The sequence below is a fragment of the Ranitomeya variabilis genome, chromosome 7, assembly GCF_051348905.1.
Source record: "Ranitomeya variabilis isolate aRanVar5 chromosome 7, aRanVar5.hap1, whole genome shotgun sequence".
NCBI lineage: Eukaryota > Metazoa > Chordata > Amphibia > Anura > Dendrobatidae > Ranitomeya > Ranitomeya variabilis.
Window position 1 is genome coordinate 107,230,819 of NC_135238.1, and position 14,716 is coordinate 107,245,534.

Below are 14,716 nucleotides of genomic sequence, written 5' to 3' on the forward strand. Positions count from 1 at the left end.
CAGTATTCAAAGAATCATTGCAAAAGAATTGCATATGAGAAAGGTCTCCGCGCGTTGGGTGCCAAAAATGTTAACCGACGAGCAAAAGAAGAAACGAGTTGACATTTCAATAGCAAATCTCGAAAAGTTCCAAGCAGACAAGGAAAATTTTTTGTCACGTTTTATGACCATGGACGAGACCTGGAACCACCACTTTGATCCCGAAACTAAACAACAATCGATGACATGGAAACGAGCCGAGGAAGAGACGCCGAAGAAATTCAAAGTGTCAAGCTCAGCAGGGAAGGTTATGGCGTCCGTTTTTTGGGGCGCTGAAGGAATTATTATGGTGGACTATTTGGAGAAGGGAGCCACTATTACGGGCTCCTACTACGCAGAACAAATAAGAAGATTGCGGGAGGCTATCAAGGAGAAAAGGCGTGGCAAACTGCGGGCTGGAGTGCTGTTTCACCAAGATAACGCGCCGTCTCACAAAGCTGCAATTGCCATGGCTACCATTCAAGAAGCGGGCTTTGAACTGGTGGAACACCCCCCCTATTCGCCAGATCTAGCTCCCAGTGACCTCTTTCTCTTTCCTCAGCTCAAGGAACACCTCCGGGGCAAGAAATTTGATGACAATAGCGACGTGATAACCGCTGTTGGGGATTTTTTTGAGGGTCAAGATCAAGAATTTTTTTTTGAAGGGAATTCTAAGTTTAGAAAAGAGATGGACTAAATGTATAGACTTGTTAGGAGACTATGTAGAAAAATAAAACATTTTTTTACTATATTCATTGTGTTTAGTATTGATTATCATTACTTTTGGATCGCCCCTCGTATTTCTTTTTACTTTTAGGGTAACAGAAGGAAATGGACCTTACATTTTGTTGTGCAATTTCTCCTGAGTAGGCCGATACCCCATATGTGGGGGAAAACCAGTTTCGGCACACGGCAGGGCTTGGAAGGGAAGGAACGCCATTTGACTTTTTGAATGTAAAATATGCTGGAATAATTAGCTGTTGCCATGTCATGTTTGGCGAGCCCCTGATGTGCCTAATCAGTGGAAACCCCCCAGAAGTGACACCATTTTGGAAACTAGACCCCTTATGGAACTTATCTAGATGTGTGTTAAGCACCTTGAACCCACAAGTGTTTCACAGAAGTTTATAACATAGCGCTGTGGAAATAAAAAAAATCACATTTTTCCCAAATCTTTTTTAGCTCCATATTTTGCTTTTCATACAGGTAGCAGGAGAAATTGCTCCATACAATGTGTTGTGCAATTTCTCCTTAGTACAATTTCTTAATGCAATTTCTCCTTAGTACAACGATACCCCTTATGTGGGGGAATTCTACTGTTTGGGTGCATGGCAGGGCTTGGAAGGACTGAGTGGCATTTGATTTTTTTAATGCAAAATTTGATGGAATAATTAGCAGATGCCAAACAGTGGAAACCCCCCACAAGTGACACCATTTTTTAAACTGGTCACCTTTGGAACCTTATCTAGATGTATATTGAACACCTGGAACCCCCAGGTGCTTCAGAGAAGTTTATAACGTTAAGCTGTGAAAATAAAAAAAAAAACAAAATTTTCCCACAAAAATCTTTTTTGGCTACATTTTTGTATTTTTACAAGGGCAAAAGGAGAAAATTGACCCTAAAGTTTGTTGTGCAACTTCTCCTGAGTTCACCAATACCCAACATGTGGTAGAAATCTACTTTTGAGGCACAGTAAAAAGCTCAGAAGGGAAGTAACGCCATATTACATTGCAATACATTACTATTTTACCTCAGATTGCTGATCTGACACTCTGCACTGCAGAGTATCAGATCAGGATCTGACAGGCAAGTAAGGAGGCTTGCCAGCGCCTGCTCTCAGCCGGTGCTCACAAGCCACCTTACCTGAAGGACCCTGCGGCCATCTTGGTGTCGAGGGTCTCCATGGAGACCATCAGGACAACATGATTGCATTGTGTTGTTCTGATGGAAGCGTGCAGGGAGCCCCCTCCCTGCATGATGCTTCTATATGCCGCTGTCACTGCTGACAGCAGCATCAAAGGGGTTAAATAACCATGATCGTTTCTATCACAGAACGTGGGCGTTGCTGCGGGGTGTCAGCTGTCACATGCAGCTGACACCCACACGTGATCACCGCGGCGCTCATCATGAGGCCGTGTGATTGCGTTGCCGTACTTGCACTGCTCTTTGCGTGAACGCACCTCCCGCAGAGCAGTACTAGTATGGTGCGTGTCGCTAAGGGGTTAAAAGAACTTGTCAATGATCTATGTTCCTATTCTGCCCTAAAGTCCCATGCTGGCTGCTAATGAACATACTACACCAGAAAAACTTCTTTTACTTTGTTATTTTGAAAGACAAGAAAAGTCAGCCTTTGTTCTCAGAAGTCATGGTGCCAGAGGAAATGGGCAACATGAGTCTAATGCTAAACTGTTTTGCAGTCTCTGCGAGCCAAGGTGGTAGGGACCCGGTCCGTGGTAGTTGCACTCTGAGCCAGGGAAAACCCTGGTGTGGGAATTAGGTGGTGAGCAAGCAGTGCTGGCTATTTCACACACAGGCACCTGTCAGCAGAATTATGGATGATGATGATTCTACAACATTGTGACAATGATGGTGATTCTGTGTTGGACTAGACAGGGTACACAAGGAGTGTAGGTCATCAGATGAGTTTGTTGCTGGCATCAATGATACACAGCACAACTGACGTGTTAAAAACATCCTCTAAAACCAAATCGGCTTTTCCTGTGGTCAGCTATGGAGCAGGTGATGCTACCCTATTGTTGTTGGAGGAGGCTCTTCAGCTTTGGTTTAGGTGTTAAGTCTGACCATTAGTGTGAGGGTAGAACACCAATATAAAGGGTAGATGCATCCCTGTGAAGCTTCTCGTTTTCAGTGACAAACACCCGAGCCAGTGTCTTTGCATTATGGAGAGCAGGTAAACCTATAATATGTGCCATTTTATTAAACCTATCCACTACAACTAAGATAACCATTTTGCCAGAGGACAAAGGGAGATCTGTGATGAAATCCATGGATAAATGAGTCCATGGTCGGTCAGGAATGGTTAATGGTAAAATAGAGCCCCAGATGAATGAGTATGCAGGGTATTAAAATGTGCACAGACACTACAAGAGAACACAAAGTCACCTACATCCTTATGCAACCTTGGCTACCAGAAACAATGAGAAGGGAGTTCCAAGGTCACTTTACTACCTGGGTGACCAACCAGAGCCGAGTTATGACGTGCCTCTAAAATTTTGAGATGCAGATGTACAGGTACAAACTATTTCTCTGAAGGACCAACAGGGGTGTACCCCTAAGCCTTCAATACCTCACCCTCCAGTTCAGTGCACACTGCGGAGACGACCACCCCTTTTTGTAAAATAGGGACAACATCATCAGTACTCCCACCCCCCAGGGAAACACCGAGACAAAGCATCCGCTTTGACATTCTTAATCCCTGGATGGTAAGTAACCACAAAATTAAACCTGGTGAAAAACAAAGACCATTTAGCTTGCCTGGTATTCAAACGTATCAGATTCTAGGTACATCAAATTTTTATGATCAGTTTTGACTGTAAACAGGTGAACTCCAAAAAATGGTGTCATTCCTCAAATGCCAACTTAATAACCTAAAGTGCTCTACTGCCTACATCATAATTTTTTTAGCTGATGACAACTTTTTAGAGAATAAGTCACATGGATGCCATTTACTAGCCGACGGCCCTTAAGACAATACAGCCTCGTCCCCCACATCTGAAGCATCAACCTCGAAAATAAATGGCTGAGAAGCATCAGGTTGTATGAGTACTGGCACAGTGGAAAAACATCTCTACAAATAATAAAATGCCACCTCAAGAAGTCCGTACGTTTCCTAGTCATGCCAGTAAGGGGTTTGACAATAGATGAGAATGTTGGAACACAGCGGGAGCATTAGTCAAACCAAAAGGCATGACAAGTTTTTTAAAATGTCTTTCTGGAGTGTTAAAAGCCGTCTTCCACTCATCCCCCTCTTTAATCCTAATCGGATTATATGCTCCCTTGAGATCTAACTTGGAGAACCATTTTGAACCAATAATCTGATTTGAACGAATCATGTATGAGTGGGAGGCAATATGCATCTCAGATAGTAATCCAATTTAACTCACAAAAGTCTAAACAGGGACACAGGCCCCCATCTATCTTTTTAACGAAGAAAAACCTTGCTGCTACAGGTGAAGATGAGTGTCTAATATGTCCCTTGGCAAGACTCTGTTAGAGATATAGTCTTTCATGGCCTGTCTCTTGGGACAGATTGTATAATCTGGTCTTGGGAAACTTTGCAGCCGGAAGCAAGTTCACCAGACAGTCATACACACAATGGGGAGACAGTTCTTCACACCCCTTTTTAGAGAACACCTCAAAATCAGAGAGAAAAGATGGAATGTTTTAATGGAGACATTAGAGATAACAGTACCAAGACAATTATTCTTGCAACAATCACTACACTTAATTATCTCTCTAGCCTGCAAGCCTATGACAGGATTATGCTTAGTCAACCAGGGATGTCCCAACACAATAGGAGTAGGGAGGTCTTCCAGAAGGTAACAAGAAAGGAGCTCCCTGTGAAGAGCACCTACCCGAAGGTTCACTTTATGCGCTATTTGCATAAAACTTCCATGACCAAGAGGAGCAGAATCTATCACAAATATGGGGATTAACATCGCGAGCTTACTACAGGTGAGATCATGGGTCTGAGTGAACAGAGCACCCACCATATTTTCTATTGCCCCACTATCAAGTATGACAGATATTTTCTGTTTCCGTACCTATAACCACTTCTGCAGGTAGGATAAACTGAGACACACCGATGGAGGAGATACAGTTATATGAAAAAGTTTGGGCACCCCTATTAATCTTAAGCTTAAAGGGAACCTGTCACCACGTTTTTGGAAGATGGGATAAAAATAGCGTTAAATAGGGGCAGAGGTGGGCGTTACATTAGTGTGTGTGTTATGCGTTTATTACCCACCTAAGTTGCCGAAATACCTTTGCAAAGTCTCCGTTTTCGCCTGTCAATCAGGCTGGTCTGGTCAAAAGGGCGTGTTGTCTTCCCCCAGATTTTGCGTAGTTTTCCGTTGGTGGCGTAGTGGTGTGCGCATGCCCAAGGTCCCGAATCCTCTGCCAGGGGATTTAAAAGAGCGCGCTGTTCGTTATTTCATTGGTGATCGGTGGGCGCGGCCATCTTCCTTTGGCCGCGCGTGCGCAGAAGCGGCGCTCTGCTGGCCGCGGCTTCAGGAAAATGGCCGCCGCGATATCCATCTGCGCACGCGCGGCATCCCACGGCCATTTTCCTGAAGCTGCGGCCAGCAGAGCGCCGCTTCTGCGCACGCGCGGCCAAAGGAAGATGGCCGCGCCCACTGATCACCAATGAAATAGTGCACATCACACTCTTTAAAATCCCCTGGCAGAGGATTCGGGACCTTGGGCATGCGCACACCACTACGCCACCAACGGAAAACTACGCAAAATCTGGGGGAAGACAACACGCCCTTTTGACCAGACCAGCCTGATTGACAGGCGAAAACGGAGACTTTGCAAAGGTATTTCGGCAACTTAGGTGGGTAATAAACGCATAACAAACACACTAATGTTACGCCCACCTCTGCCCCTATTTAACGCTATTTTTATCCCATCTTCCAAAAACGTGGTGACAGGTTCCATTTAATGTTTTATAAAAATTGTTTTTTTGCAACAGCTATTTCAGTTTCATATATCTAATAACTGTTGGACACAGTAATGTTTCTGCCTTGAAATGAGGTTTATTGTACTAACAGAAAATGTGCAATCTGCATTCAAACTAAATTTGACAGGTGCATAAGTATGGGCACCCTTATCATTTTCTTGTTTTAAATACTCCTACCTACTTTTTACTGACTTACTAAAGCACTTTTTTTGGTTTTGTAACCTCATTGAGCTTTGAACTTCATAGCCAGGTGTATGCAATCATGAGAAAAGCTACTTAAAGTGGCCACTTGCAAGTTGTTCTCCTGTTTGAATCTCCTCTGAAGAGTGGTATCATGGGCTCCTCAAAACAACTGTCAAATGATCTGAAAACAAAGATTATTCAACATAACTGTTCAGGGGAAGGATAAAAAAGCTGTCTCAGAGATTTAACCTGTCAATTTCCACTGTGAGGAACATAGTAAGGAAATGGAAGAACACAGGTACAGTTCTTGTTAAGGCCAGAAGTGGCAGGCCAAGAAAAACATCAGAAAGGCAGAGAAGAATGGTGATATCAGTCAAGGACAATCCTCAGACCACCTCCAGAGAGCTGCAGCATCAACTTGCTGCAGATGGTGTCACTGTGCATCTGTCAACTATGTTTTTTTGCCGCCATGCATAACGCCTTTTTGTATGACCAAACAACTCAATCTTGGTTGCATCAGTCCACAGGACCTTCTTCCAAAAAGAAATTGGCTTCTCCAAATGTGTTTTTGCGTACCTCAGCCGACTCTGTTTGTGGCGTGCTTGCAGAAACAGCTTCTTTCGCATCACTCTCCATACAGCTTCTCCTTGTGCAAAGTGCGTTGTATAGTTGACTGATGCACAGTGACACCATCCACAGCAAGTTGATGCTGCAGCTCTCTGGAGGTGGTCTGAGGATTGTCCTTGACTGATCTCACCATTCTTCTTCTCTGCCTTTCTGATGTTTTTCTTAGCCTGCCACTTCTGGCCTTAACAAGAACTATACCTGTGTTCTTCCATTTCCTTACTATGTTCTTCACAGTGTAAATTGACAGATTAAATCTCTGAGACAGCTTTTTGTATCCTTCCTCTGAACAACTATGTTGAATAATCTTTGTTTTCAGATCATTTGACAGTTGTTTTGAGGAGCCCATGATGCCACTCGTCCGAAGAGATTCAAACAGGAGAACAACTTGCAAGTGGCCACTTTAAGTAGCTTTTCTCATGATTGCATACACCTGGCTATGAAGTTCAAAGCTCAATGAGGATGCAAAACCAAAAAAAAATGCTTTAGTAAGTCAGTAAAAAGTAGGTAGGAGTATTTTAAACAAGAAAATGATAAGGGTACCCATACTTATGCACCTGTCAAATTTTGTTTGAATGCAGATTGCACATTTTCTGTTAGCACAATAAACCTCATTTCAAGGCAGAAACATTACTGTGTCCAACAGTTATTAGATGAAACTGAAATAGCTGTTGCAAAAAAAACCTATTTTTATAAAACATGAAGCTTAAGATTAATAGGGGTGCCCAAACTTTTTCATATAACTGTATATACGCCCAGGTTGTAATCCTCCACACAACCTGGGGTCAGAAGTCTTTTGGCGGTTTCTGGTGTTTAGGTATACACTACTGTTGAAAAGTTTAGGATCACCCAGACAATTTTGTGTTTTCCATGAAAACTCATACTTTTATTAATCAAATGAGTGGCCAAATGAATTGAAAATCTAGTCCAGACATTGAAAAGGTTCGAAAAAAAGATTTTTATTTGAAATAATAATTTTCTCCTTCAAACTTTGCTTTGGTCAAAGAATGCTCCCCTTGCAAAAATTGCAGCATTGCAGACCTTTGACATTCTAGCAGATCATTTTCTGAGGTAATATGGAGAAATGTCACCCCATGCATCCAGAAGCCCCTCCCGCAAGTTGGTTTGGCTTGATGGGCACTTTTTTCGTACCATACAGTCAAGCTGCTCCCACAACAGCTCAATGGAGTTGAGATCTGGTGACTCTTCTGGCCACTCCATTACAGGTAGAATATCAGCTGTCTTCTTCTTCCCTAACTAGTTCTTGCATAATTTGGAGGTGTGCTTTGGGTCATTGTCCTGTTGTTGGATGAAATTGGCTCCAATCAAGCGCTGTCCACAGGGTATGGCATGGCATTGCAAAATGGAGTGATAGCCTTCCTTATTCAAAATCCCTTTTACCTTTTACCTTTGTACAAATCTCCCACTTTACCAGCACCAAAACAACCCCAGACCATTACATTACCTCCACCATGCTTGACAGATGGCGTCAGGCACTCTTCCAGCATCTTTTCAGTTGTTCTGCATCTCACAAATGTTCTTCTGTGTGATCCAAACACCTCAAACTTGGATTCGTCTGTCCATAACACTTTTTTCCAGTCTTCCTCTGTCCAATGTTTGTGTTCTTTTGCCCATATTAATCTTTTCATTTTATTAGCCAGTCTCAGATATGGCTTTTTCTTTGCCACTCTGTTCTGAAGGCCAGCATCCTGGAGTCACCTCTTCACTGTAGACGTTGACACTGGCATTTTGCGTGTATTATTTAATGAAGCTGCCAGTTAAGGACCTGTGAGGCCTCAATTTCTCAAACTACAGACTCTAATGTACTTGTCTTGTTGCTCAGTTGTGCAGTGGGGCCTCCCACTTCTTTTTCTTCTCTCGTTAGAGCCTGTCTGTGCTCTCCTCTGAAGGGAGTAGTACACAGCGTTGTAGGAAATCTTCAGTGTCTTGGCAATTTCTCGCATGGAATAGCCTTCATTTCTAAGAACAAAAATAGACTGTCGAGTTTCACATGAAAGTTCTTTTTTTCTGGCAATTTTGAGAGTTTAATGGAACCAACAAATGTAATGCTCCAGAATCTCAACTAGCTCAATGGAAGGTCAGGTTTATAGGTTCCCTAATCAGCCAAACTATTTTCAGCTGTACTAACATACTTACACAAGGGTTTTCAAGGGTATTCTAACCATCCATTAGCCTTCCTACACAGTTAGCAAACACAAAGTACATTAAGAACACTGGAGTGATGGTTGTTGGAAATGGGCCTTTATACACCCATGAAGCTATTGAATTACAAACCAGACGTTTGCATCTAAAATAGTCATTTACCACTTTAACATATGTATAGAGTGTATTTCTGAATCACTTAATGTTGGCTTCATTGGAAAAAATATGTGCCTTTCTTTCAAAAATAAGGAAGTTTCTAAGTGACCCTTAACTTTTGAACGGTAGTGTAAATGAATAAACCCCAATAAAATGACCTTTTTTCCACAGTAAAAGCACACCACTGTCTTGCGGCAAACCACAAGAGACCCATAAAGGGGAGAAGCCCCCTTACTGCATAGGTTCTTCAGAACACAGAGGGAGAACTTCAGTCCTAACAAGTACAACAGGGGGTGGGTCACTACTGGTCTATCCCTTAGGCGTTTGGCTATACGTATGGCAAGAGCCATGTGGGCCTCCACCGATACTGGAGTTTCGTACAGCACCGATGTGTCTTTTAAATGTTCAGACAGGCCCTGACAAAACTGACTTCTAAGGGCGGGGTCATTCCACTGGGTGTCAGTGGCCCATCTTCGGAACTCTGAAGAAAATTCATCTTCCAGTCTGTCTCCCTGCTGGATCGTAAGTAGTTTAGATTCCGCAACAGAGACCCAGTCAGGCTCATCATAAATGAGGCCAAGAGACCCGAAAAATCCATCCACTGATGGGAGTGAGAAGGCCCAGGACTGAGGGTCTCCTTGAAGGATGAAGACAAAAATCCCCTCCTTCTGTACCTCACTCCCAGATGACCAGGGACAGGGAAATAGAGCTTACAGGCTTCCCGGAATACGGCAAACCTATCTGGGAGTGACACTTTAGGTTTCAGTCCAGCTATCTGTTGTAATGAAACCTTAGACCATAAGTCTGAGCTCACAAGACAAATTCTGCAGCTGTCTCACAAGGCTAGTGACGGGATCCATGTCAGGATAAATAAAATGCGGGGTCTGTAAAAATATCATGCTGTGACAGTCTTTAGTAAGAAAGGGGGGCCTCAAACTGTCCTTGGAACTGGGACCATAACTATCCCTGTTCCAGGGGTACTCTTAAAGGTAGAGAGGCACTATTGCATGACCATACTATGCTCCTGTTAATGTTCTAATCTGTCCCCTGCCCCAGGAGGCCTGGGACAGATATGTTAGTGTATTAATATGTAAGACAAACAATGCAACTTTAATACAAAAGCACTCGCTAAGGGTAGAGAGGAATAAAGAGAAGGATATTAAGGTACAAACCAAATAGGATAATAGAGAAAGCATAGACCCAAAAACAGCAAAAAACAATCTTCAGCAGCAGCTATGAACTCCAACTTCAGCACGCCAAGTTCAGCAAGCCCGGAAGTAAACTTTCACAGGCAGGGATGAGAAGTTGCTGGCCAGTTTTTATAGAGCGAGAAAACAAGTAGGTTAGGAGCAGCTGTGAGATGGAGCTACATGTCTGCAACCAGCATACAAAAAGTTGTTAACTTCTTTAGTGCCAAAGGAAGCAAAATCCATTTAATATGAGGAGCAAAGCACACAGGCTAAGTGGAACACCTGCGATTGGCAGTACATAAAGATTGCCTAATCCTAGAGGATGTGACACACTCGTGAAACTAATTTTGCGTACCATGCTGCTGTCATAGATTCTGCTGTCACCATGATACCCTCCCCTTCAGCTCAAAGAGAAGAAATCTTCTCAATGTATGAGTTGTCCAAGTGGGGTTCATAACTATTTGTATTTTTCCTCATAAAGAAAGCCCACATGGGGCGTGACCTGACTGCCTTGAAGAGAGGACACACTTCACATGAGCTCCGTCCAAACCAGCAAAGTTTTGACTCCTTAAAACATTTTCTGGCATCAAATCCCCTAAGTATTGACTGGAGCCTTCAGGAACATTAACGGTGGACTTTGGACCAGATTTACCACTCCCCCTGTCAACTGAGGAGCTGAGTGCACGGGTTCCGGTGGACGAGATTGGAGCCACGCGCCATCTTCACCCTGGCTCTGGACTGCGGCATACAAAGAGGGAGATCCCTGGCGTGCCAGCGGTAAGTTCACCAGATGCTGCAGCTACCTCGTGTGGCTCCCGGACTTCCCTCCTCCTGCTGAGCACTCACCCTGCCCCCTTCCCCGACGTCTGGGGCGTTTGAGCCGCAGACTGCTCACTACCTCTGTCCCCGTGCGGTGCTCCCCCTCTGTACAAGCCACCTGCCCTACTCCAGCTATAAGCAGCATACCTGTCTGGGGTCGGTCTCCTGAGTCCTCCGTGCTGGACGTGGAGGTCCCTTCTGCTCGGACCGCTCCTTTCGGTGGTGGCTGTGGTATTGTGGGGCTGGCGAGCTGTTCAGCTGCCCCACGTGCTGGATTTCTCTTCTGGCGCCATCTTGGAAGGGGTGAGTGGAGCCATTGCTGATCTGTTGAGATCCGGGAGGGGGCAGCAGAGGTACACTGGGCAAGAAGAAACAACCAGCTGGAATTCCAATATACAACATAGCTGCTCTGGTGGTGCACAGCACCTACTGTCTTGCAGATTATAACACACTGCTGCCACCTAGTGCCCCTTTTGAGAACTGTGCCTGTTGCACACAAATATGCAGAATAATTAAATAGAGAAATTACTTGGTAATCCTTTTGATATTAATATCTCAGCCACTACTACTATTTTGTGAAAGCATACTGAATAACCAGCCACAAGACTTATCCTTATATTACATGCATATCTTGGGAAGGCACCATGAGTCCTGGCATATCGCAATCTGCAGCTGACAAGCTGAGGACCTCCGCCCGGGGATCTAACTCAACGACCATGCAGAGACCCTCAGATAAATCAACTCAGGAAGAGGCATCAATGTTACAGGAATCAGAGGATATGGCTCCAGAGCCCACTCTGAAACAGGTATCCGTGCAACTGCTAATGGCCATCCAAGGTAGTACAGCTTCCCTTAACGGGAAAATTGAAGAGGTCAAAACTGACGTGGTACTCCTCCGCAATGACATGTCTAACTTGGGAGAGAAAGTCAACAAGCGGAGGACAGGATCTCGAGTCTGGAGGACCAAACAGCTCCTTTGCCTGAGCGTATCAGAGTGATAGAACAAAAATTGGAACTATGCGTACAAAATCATAATGACCTGGAGAATACACTGAGGTGAAACAATAGCCGTATAATTGGATTGCCGGAAAGGACAGAAGAAAATAACCCTATCGACTTCGTGGAAAGATGGATTTGCAATCTATTTCCGGAAGCCACCTTCTCTGCCGTGTATGCGTATCAATTTTACCAAACATAGAACAGTATAAACGCCCCCCCAAAAGAAATTCAGGAATAGCTGGTTTTTGGGCATTCTGCCTCACAAAAATCAGAATAAAAAGCGATCAAAAAATGTCACGTGCTCTAAAATGGTACCAATAAAAACGTCAACTCGTCCCGCAAAAACAAGACCTCACATGACTCTGTGGACCAAAATATGGAAACATTATAGCTCTCAAAATGTGGAGACGCAAAAACTATTTTTTGCAATAAAAAGCGTCTTTTAGTGTGTGACGGCTGCCAATCATAAAAATCCGCTAAAAAAAGGCTATAAAAGTAAATCACCCCCTTAGTTAGGGAAAAATAATAAAATTTTAAAAAATGTATTTATTTCCATTTTGCCATTTGGGTTAGGGTTGGGGCTAAAGTTAGCCTTAGGGCTAAAGTTAGGGTTGGGACTAAAGTTAGGGTTAGGGTTGGTGCTAAAGTTAGGGTTAGGGCTAAAGTTAGGGTCGGGGCTAAAGTTAGGGTTGGGACTAAAGTTAGGTTTAGGGTTGGGGCTAAAGTTAGGGTTAGGGTTGGGGCTAAATTTAGGGTTAGGGTTGGAGCTAAATTTAGGGTTAGGGTTGGGGCTAAAGTTACAGTTTGGATTACATTTATGGTTGGAATTAAGGTTTAGATTAGGGTTACGGGTGTGGTTAGGGTTATGGTTGGGATTAGGGTTAGAGGTGTGTTGGAGTTAGGGGTGTGGTTAGGGTTGGGATTAGGGTTAGGGGTGTGTTGGGGTTAGGGGTGTGTTGGGATTAGGGCTAGGGGCATGTTCAGGTTAGGGGTGTGGTTAGGGTTATGGGTATTGTTGGGATTAGGGTTAGGAGTGTGTTTGGGTTAGGGTTTCAGTTAGAATTCAGGGATTTCCACTGTTTAGGCACATCAGGGGCTCTCTAAACGCGACATGGTGTCCGATCTCATTTCCAGCCAATTCTGCCTTGAAAAAGTAAAACAGTGCTCCTTCCCTTCCGAGCTCTCCCGTGCGCCCAAACAGGGGTTTACCCCAACATATGGGGTATCAGCGTTCTCAGGAAAAATTGGACAACAACTTTTGGGGGGTCCTATTTCTCCTGATACCCTTGGGAAAATACAAAACCGGGAGCTAAAAAATAATTTTTGTGGAAAAAAATATTTTTTATTTTCATGGCTCTGCGTTATAAATTGTAGTGAAACACTTGGGGGTTCAAAGTTCTCACAACACATCTAGATATGTTCCTTGGGGGGTCTAGTTTCCAATATGGGATCACTTGTGGGGGGTTTCTACTCTTTAGGTACATCAGGGGCTCTGCAAATGCAACGTGATGCCTGCAGACCAATCCATCTAAGTCTGCATTCCAAACGGTGCTCCTTCCCTTCCGAGCTTTGCCATGCGTCCAAATGGTGGTCCCCCCACATATGGGGTATCAGCGTACTCAGGACCAATTGGACAACAACTTTTGGGGTCCAATTTCTCCTGTTACCCTTGGGAAAAAACAGTTACCCTTGGGAAAAAACAAAACTGGGGGCTATAAAATAATTTTTGTAGAAAAGAAAATGTTTTTTATTTTCACTGCTCCTCTTTATAAACTGTTGTGAAACACTTTGGGGTTCACAGTTCTCACAACACATCTAGATAACTTCCTTAGGGGGTCTACTGTCCAAAATGGTGTCACTTGTGGGGGGTTGCAATTTTTAGGCACATCAGGGGCTCTCCAAGCACGACATGGCATCCTATCTCAATTCCAGTCAATTTTGCATTGAAAAGTAAAACGGTGCTCCTTCCCTTCCGAGCTCTGCCATGCGCCCAAACAGTGGTTTACCCCCACATATGGGGTATCGGCGTACTCAGGACTAATTGTGCAACAACTTTTGGGGTCCAATTTCTCCTGTTACCCTTGATAAAATACAACAAATTGGAGCTGAAGTATATTTTTTGTGAAAAAAAGTTAAATGTTCATTTTTTTTAAGGGGTGTCATTTCTCCTTATGGAGAGTGACATACCATCTCTGGCTTGTCAAGGTAAGGAGGCTTATTTGCCGTACAATGCTCCTCTGGGAAATTAAATATGCAAATTGCCTCTTCTGAGAAAAAGAGGACTTAACTCTATAGCTCCACCTGTTGGAAGTAGCGATCCTACAAGTCACAATCAACCCTCTAACGAGTCGTGCAATATGACTTAGGATAAAAGCCAAATCAGTATCTCAATTCGCAGACACGGTGTTTCGGGCTGTTGGCCCTCGTCAGTGCGAAGCATGAGAACTGATTTGGCTAGAGATGGTATGTCACTCTCCATAAGGAGAAACGATACCCCTTAGACCCCATTCCAGAGCCTCTCACCTAGCCAAATCGGTTCTCATGCTTCGCACTGACGAGGGCCAACAGCCTGAAACACCGTGTCTGTGAATTGAGATACTGATTTGGCTTTTATCCTAAGTCATATTGCACGACTCGTTAGAGGGTTGATTGTGACTTGTAGGATCGCTACTTCCAACAGGTGGCGCTATAGAGTTAAGTCCTCTTTTTCTCAGAAGAGGCAATTTTCATTTTTTTTAAACATTCCAAAAATTCCTGTGAAATACCTGAAGGGTTAATAAGCTTCTTGAATGTGGTTTTGAGCACCTTGAGGGGTGCAGTTTTTAGAATGGTGTCACACTTGGTTATTTTCTATCATATAGA

The 14,716-nt window shown here is 43.8% G+C and overlaps 1 protein-coding gene across 3 annotated transcripts in view; it reads left to right on the forward strand.

The window, feature by feature from the left end:
- Window positions 1-14,716, forward strand: part of STAT1 (signal transducer and activator of transcription 1) — a 2,295,457-nt gene that overhangs the window by 631,343 nt on the left and 1,649,398 nt on the right. The window lies entirely within an intron of this gene.